Source organism: Jatropha curcas, chromosome 3 (genome assembly GCF_041381405.1).
Source record: "Jatropha curcas cultivar XTBG-Jc1 chromosome 3, XTBG_Jcur_1.0, whole genome shotgun sequence".
In the NCBI taxonomy this organism is placed as follows: domain Eukaryota; kingdom Viridiplantae; phylum Streptophyta; class Magnoliopsida; order Malpighiales; family Euphorbiaceae; genus Jatropha; species Jatropha curcas.
This window is the reverse complement of record NC_143153.1, coordinates 5,079,874-5,085,873: the sequence shown is the minus strand read 5'-3', so window position 1 is coordinate 5,085,873 and position 6,000 is coordinate 5,079,874.

Sequence of the window (6,000 nt, the reverse complement as noted above, 5' to 3'; positions counted from 1 at the left end):
AGGGGGAGCCGTGTCGTGACAGTCAAAGCTCAATTCACCTTGGAAAGAATTCCTCCTTCCATTCTATCACTAGATCAGGGATGTGTTGGAGATGAAGCTGTTACAGCTTGAGAAGATCCATACAGGAGAAAATGGATCAGTCATGTTGACGAAGATTCTTTCAAAGGAAAAGTTTGAATACTGTCGGATAGCTGCAGGGATGATGGAGAATATGGCTAATGTTCCCACTTAAGTGTGCAGGGGGAGAATTGTTGTGGTGTGCCCACTTAAATGGGACCCACATGTGTGAAAGTAAGAAAAAAAAATAGGAGTAGCCAGTTCAACAGTGATGGTTTTGAATTGCTGCACATGGGCGGTGCAACTTGAAAGAGTTGTACACGGCATTCCTACTCGTTAACCTGCCTATAAATAGAGGCAGAGGAAGAACGCACAACACACACCAGAAAAAAAAAAGAAAAAAATGTAGAGAGAGCGAGTGTTACCGTTTTAGGATGGGTTTCCTAAAACGAGGGAGAGAAAAATAGTGAGGATTATTTTGGGGTGTTTTTGGGAAACACTTTGTGTGCCACTATTTTTGTATTACTCTCTTTGTACCTACTATTGGTTTAATAGTGGAAGAAATATTCGGAGTTTGTCCCGTGGACGTAGCCCTAAAAGAGTTGAGGGTGAACCACGTAAATTTCTGTGTGTCCCATTTCTATTATTCCGCTGCCGTAATTATTTTCTCTTAATTGGTTAAAAGGGCCCAACGAGTGGTATCAGAGCTGATGCCCAACAACTGGTATCAGAGTCGATATCCTAACAGGAAGGATATTGCATACACTCTGAACCTTAAGTTAAAGGAAGCTATGGAAGGGTTGTACAGTAACGAGGAATTGACTGAATATGCCATTCCCGGCTTTGCCCTTTCTCTAACAACATGAAGATGTGACATTGACGCAGACGTAGTCCCACATTCATCAACTTAGAAGACGTTATGACATTGTCCTAGTTCTTGACCAAGACTTTGTTTTCTTAATTAATACCAAATACAAAAATAAAATTTTATTAAATGGTTCTAAAGTTTTTTTTTTTTGTTTCTATAATTATTTATTTACTCATTTTTATGAAAAATAAAAATAATGAATTAATCTTAATTTTTATATAGTTTTTAAATTAATTTTTACTTACGAAATCATACTGATTCAAAGTGTTCCTTTGATTTTTTGAAATAATAATAATAATATAAATGATAAAAAAAATTAACGCAGCGGAATAATCAAAATTGTGACACCTAAAAATTTACGTGGTTCACTTTTAACTGTTTAGGTACGTCCATGGGACAAACTCTGAATCATTCTTCCATTATTAAAAAATAGTAGGTACATAAAAAGAGTAATACAAAAAATAGTGCCACTCAAAGTGTTTTTCAAAAATGCCCCATAATAATTTTCTCACTATTTTTCTCTCTCCAACCCTTCCTAAAACTAGATAACTCACTCTACATTTTTTTTTCCCTTCCTTTCTGCTGTGTATTGATGAGGGAAATCCTTTTTCTATAATAGGAGAAGGGGATGCGTTAATCAATACGTTACCGACTGACGTGTAATTAACAATTGAAGATGGATTACCAAAACATGTTTTCCCTTTTTTTTTTCAAAAGTATGTGGGTAACACATATCGGAGGGAACCCACAACAACATTAGGGTATATATTGAGGGCTTAAAAATAGCAAAAGGTATCTCACCCACCCAACCATCTCTCTCCACCACCATTAACACACTCCCCAAGCTTTTGCCTCGTTTCTTGCATCCTCCATCTAACTGATAAAAACCATGAAGGTTCGTGTATATACATGTATATTATTGGGAAACTTTCTATATATGAGAAACGAAAAATTGTTTAATTTTCTGTTGACCGTTGCAGAAAAGGATAGTAGTCCAAATGTCCCTGAAGAGTGATAAGTCTCGCTCCAAGGCTATGAAAATTGCTGTTAGCGTTTATGGTAATTTAAAATTAACAATCTACTGCTTTTAATTTAATTACGCTTTTGCTAACTTCTTGTTGAATGGTTTCTTGATAAAATATCAGTCACTTTGATTGAAAGCTCAAAATTAAGGCTTTGTTTAGTTTGTGGAATGAAGAAGTAAACAACAGAATAAATTAACACTTTGAGTTCGCTATTAGTGGTTTTGACAAAATCAAAACTCTATCTCTGTTAATTATATCATTTGATAATATAGTATTTAACTATCTATAATAGCTTTTAGAGTTAAACGTAATGTTTATTATTTTACGAAGATTAATTAAGTATTCAAATAATATGTTACTGGATACTATAAAAAATAAAAATTTAGCATTTTAATTGATTAAAATACTAAAAATTAATTAAAAAATTGTCGGTAACACAACCTAATTTACACTTTGCCATGGTTTATTAATATTGATGGGAAATGTTGAATTTCGACCTCTGGACTTTTAATTCACGTAAGGGGCTTGCGATGGGAAATGGTGAATGATGCTAAGAAAAAGATGAACTCGTAGGATTTAGACTATTCAGTCATCATATGTTGAATTTTAGTTTGTCCACGTGTGTACATTTTACTTGAATGTAAAATTATTAAGAATTTAACCTTCTAATTATATATATTTTTTTCTTTTATACACAGTAGAAAATTTTAAAATTCGAACATCAAAATTGCAACTAAGCCCATATAAATCTATAACAAGTTTTTAAAAAAAATCAAATAAACATGAAAAATTTTTATCTCATAAAAAAATCTTTAAAATCAATAGTGAGAGATCTAAATAATAGTAAAGTTTGCGGTTTTTTTAATTCTAATTCCAATTATCTGAAGAAAACATCACTTCAGAAATTGGATGTAGATAACATATTGGATCGTATAAAAAGAATGAGAGAGAAGAACATGAATAGAGATTTTAAACATTTTTTTATTTAATGGAAAGTATTTTTATATTTTCACTTATATTTAGCGGCTAAAATGTCATATTTTTAATAGAAGAATTATATACTTTGACAAAACCAAATCTAAAAACTTTTTATATGATTTATCAAAATAGAAGGAAAACATATTAATGAATTTAGTCAACCCTCAATATTTAAAAAGTACTTTATTCCCTACTCTCTTTCTCTCAAAATCTAAAACCTAAAATCTCTTTTCTCTTCTTTAAAGGGCGGCCACCGGTGAGCTCTCGCCTGTGGTCATCCCTTTCCCTTTTTAGTTTATTTTTTTTTTGTAAATAATCCTTCGATCAGTATACAAATCTGAATTATTATTGCAAATATTGAAATTTATTGTTGCCTATATATTGAGATTTTGTTCTCAAATCTAGTTTTGAGTTATTGTTATTACCATTATAGTGATTTTGTCTAACGTATTTTATTATTTAGATAGTTATGCAGAAACAAGTACAGATCTACTCTTTAATAGGAGGAAGAAATTTGAAAGTAATCAGATCAGACTTGTAGAAGAACATAAAGTCGAATAGTGGCTATAAATAGTTACAAAGTGGAGCAAGCGATCGCTTATGGCAACAATATTATGTTCTATCAGCTCAATCAGATACTTCAAATCGAGATTGTATTTTTTAATTTTTTGTACACTACAAAAAATTCGGCAATTACCGTCGGAACTTTTTTCGTTGGTAATTAGCGATAAATTATCGACGGATTTAAATTCCGTTGGCAATTAAGAGCGTCAAATATTCGTGCTAATTTTTTATTTCTACCGAGAGATTAGCAACATATCACCGATGGATTTAAAATTTCATACGTAAAAAAAGCGCTATATATTCGCGCATATTTTTAATAATTTACCGACAGATCACAACCAATTACTCACAAAATAGTGACAAAACATATTCCATCGCTAATCCGTAACTATTCAGAAACAGATTACCGATGAAATTCAAAAAAAAATAAAAATTTAGCCAGTACAAAAGGACGGTAGATTACCAAATTTCCTGACGGATTTTAGAATTTAGCTACGGAAAATTACCAAATTTAGCGACGGAAATTCCGTCAGTAAATTTTAAATTTTTTGGCGACATAATAGGCGAAAAAATAAAGAAATTAGCGACGGAAATTTTCAATTACCGACGAAATTTCCATCGGTAATTGCAAAATCTACAATATAAATTCATATCTTTTTCTCCCTCCATTTTTTCCCATCATTTTATTTCTACTTTCTTTTTCCTTCTTCTTCTTCTTCTTCTTTGTCTTTCTTTCTTTCTTCTTCTTATTCTTTATGTTCACTTCTCTTTTTTTTCCTTTTTCTTACTTTTCTTCTACACCTTTTGTTTTTTTTCTTCTTCTCCTTCATGTTTTTATTTTTCCTTCTCTTCTCCTTTTCCTCTAGTGTTATATTTTTTTTCCTCTCTTCTTTTCTAGTTCTATTTTACCCTCATTCTTCTTTTCCTTCTTCTCCTTCACCTTCTTTTCTTTTTCCTTCATGTTCGTTTTCCTCCTGCTCCTCTATTGTTATTTTTCTACTTCTATTGCATCTTCTTTTTTCTTCTCCTCTTTCTCTATTCTTTTTCTTTTTTTCTTCCTTTTTTGTGTTTATAATTAATTTTCTTTAACTAGCTTAGTTATTAATTAAATTTAATCAGTGTAATTATTAGGACGTAATTAATTTAATTGATTTGATTATTGATTATGAAATATTAAAAAATTCAAAAATAATATAATTTAAAATTTTTATTTTTTAAAATCTTTTTAAAAATACCGATGGATTAACAACCATTTACTGACGAAACCAATTAAAACCAAATTATAAATATATCCTACCACTAAATTACAGACGGAATAAATTTTTGGTTAATAATATTTTACCAACAAGAGTTTTATCGACGAATATTTTCCATCGGTATTTCGTCAGCAAACCTAATTACCGACAAATTTTTATATTTTACCGACAGAAAATTCCGTCGGTAATAACCGAAATTTTTGTAGTGGTATAAGCTGTTTATTATTAAATCTCCTATACAAAAATATATAAATATATTGATTTGCATATTATACTTGTATACAATTTCCACTGAATGAAATTTCTAATTTGATTTCTTCTAAAAATAAAAAGTACTTTATCCTATTAATTTTTGTGATAATTTATTTCAGTAAAATACATCAGGACAATAAGAGATATAACAAGAAAATGAGATTCATGTTCCAAAGACTAAAGGAAATTGATTATTTAGTGGTGACAACCTTTAATACCTGAGGTCCTTAGCTATTGGGGCGGAGGGGGGGACTGGGGAAGCCCGGGCCCCAAACTTCAGATTTTTTTTTTTTTTTTTTTGAAAATTTGTCTTATAAATTAGTATAAATTTTTTTTTTTCTTTATTTTGATCTCCTAACTTTTGAAAAATTTATTTTGACTTCCTTAAATTCTAAAGTTTAGCTTGCTCCTACTGAGCTATGATTTGATCTCTTACATTGAATCATCAATTATTATATAATTACATTTGCATTTCATAATTACATAAAATTTGCATTTCATAATTATCATCAATCATCAATTATATAAAATTTGCATTTCTAGGATCTACTTTTATATAATTGCAAATAGGTCCTTACAGCGAGCATATTGTTTTTTTTTTTTTTTAGTATTGGAAGTTATTTAAATTTAAATTTATTATTAAGTTATATATGTAATTATTGCTATACGATGACTTGGTCTGCATATCATAATTATTTTTAAGAGATAATTAAATATATTAATATTATTTTTTTTCATATTGGAGAGCAAAATTTATATTTGTAAGAAGCAGATTATAGCATCAATTGGTTAATAATAATAATAATAATTGTTATTTCCTTTTAAATAATAATAATAATTATTATTATTAAAGCTAATAATTAATAATTATTATTATTATTAAAGCTAATAATTAATAATAATTGAATATATAGCTGAATATAAAATATTAAAAATTGCAGAAAGAGTAAATGAAGGAGAAAATGCGAAGAAGCCGCCAAAATTCTAAACGGGTATTACG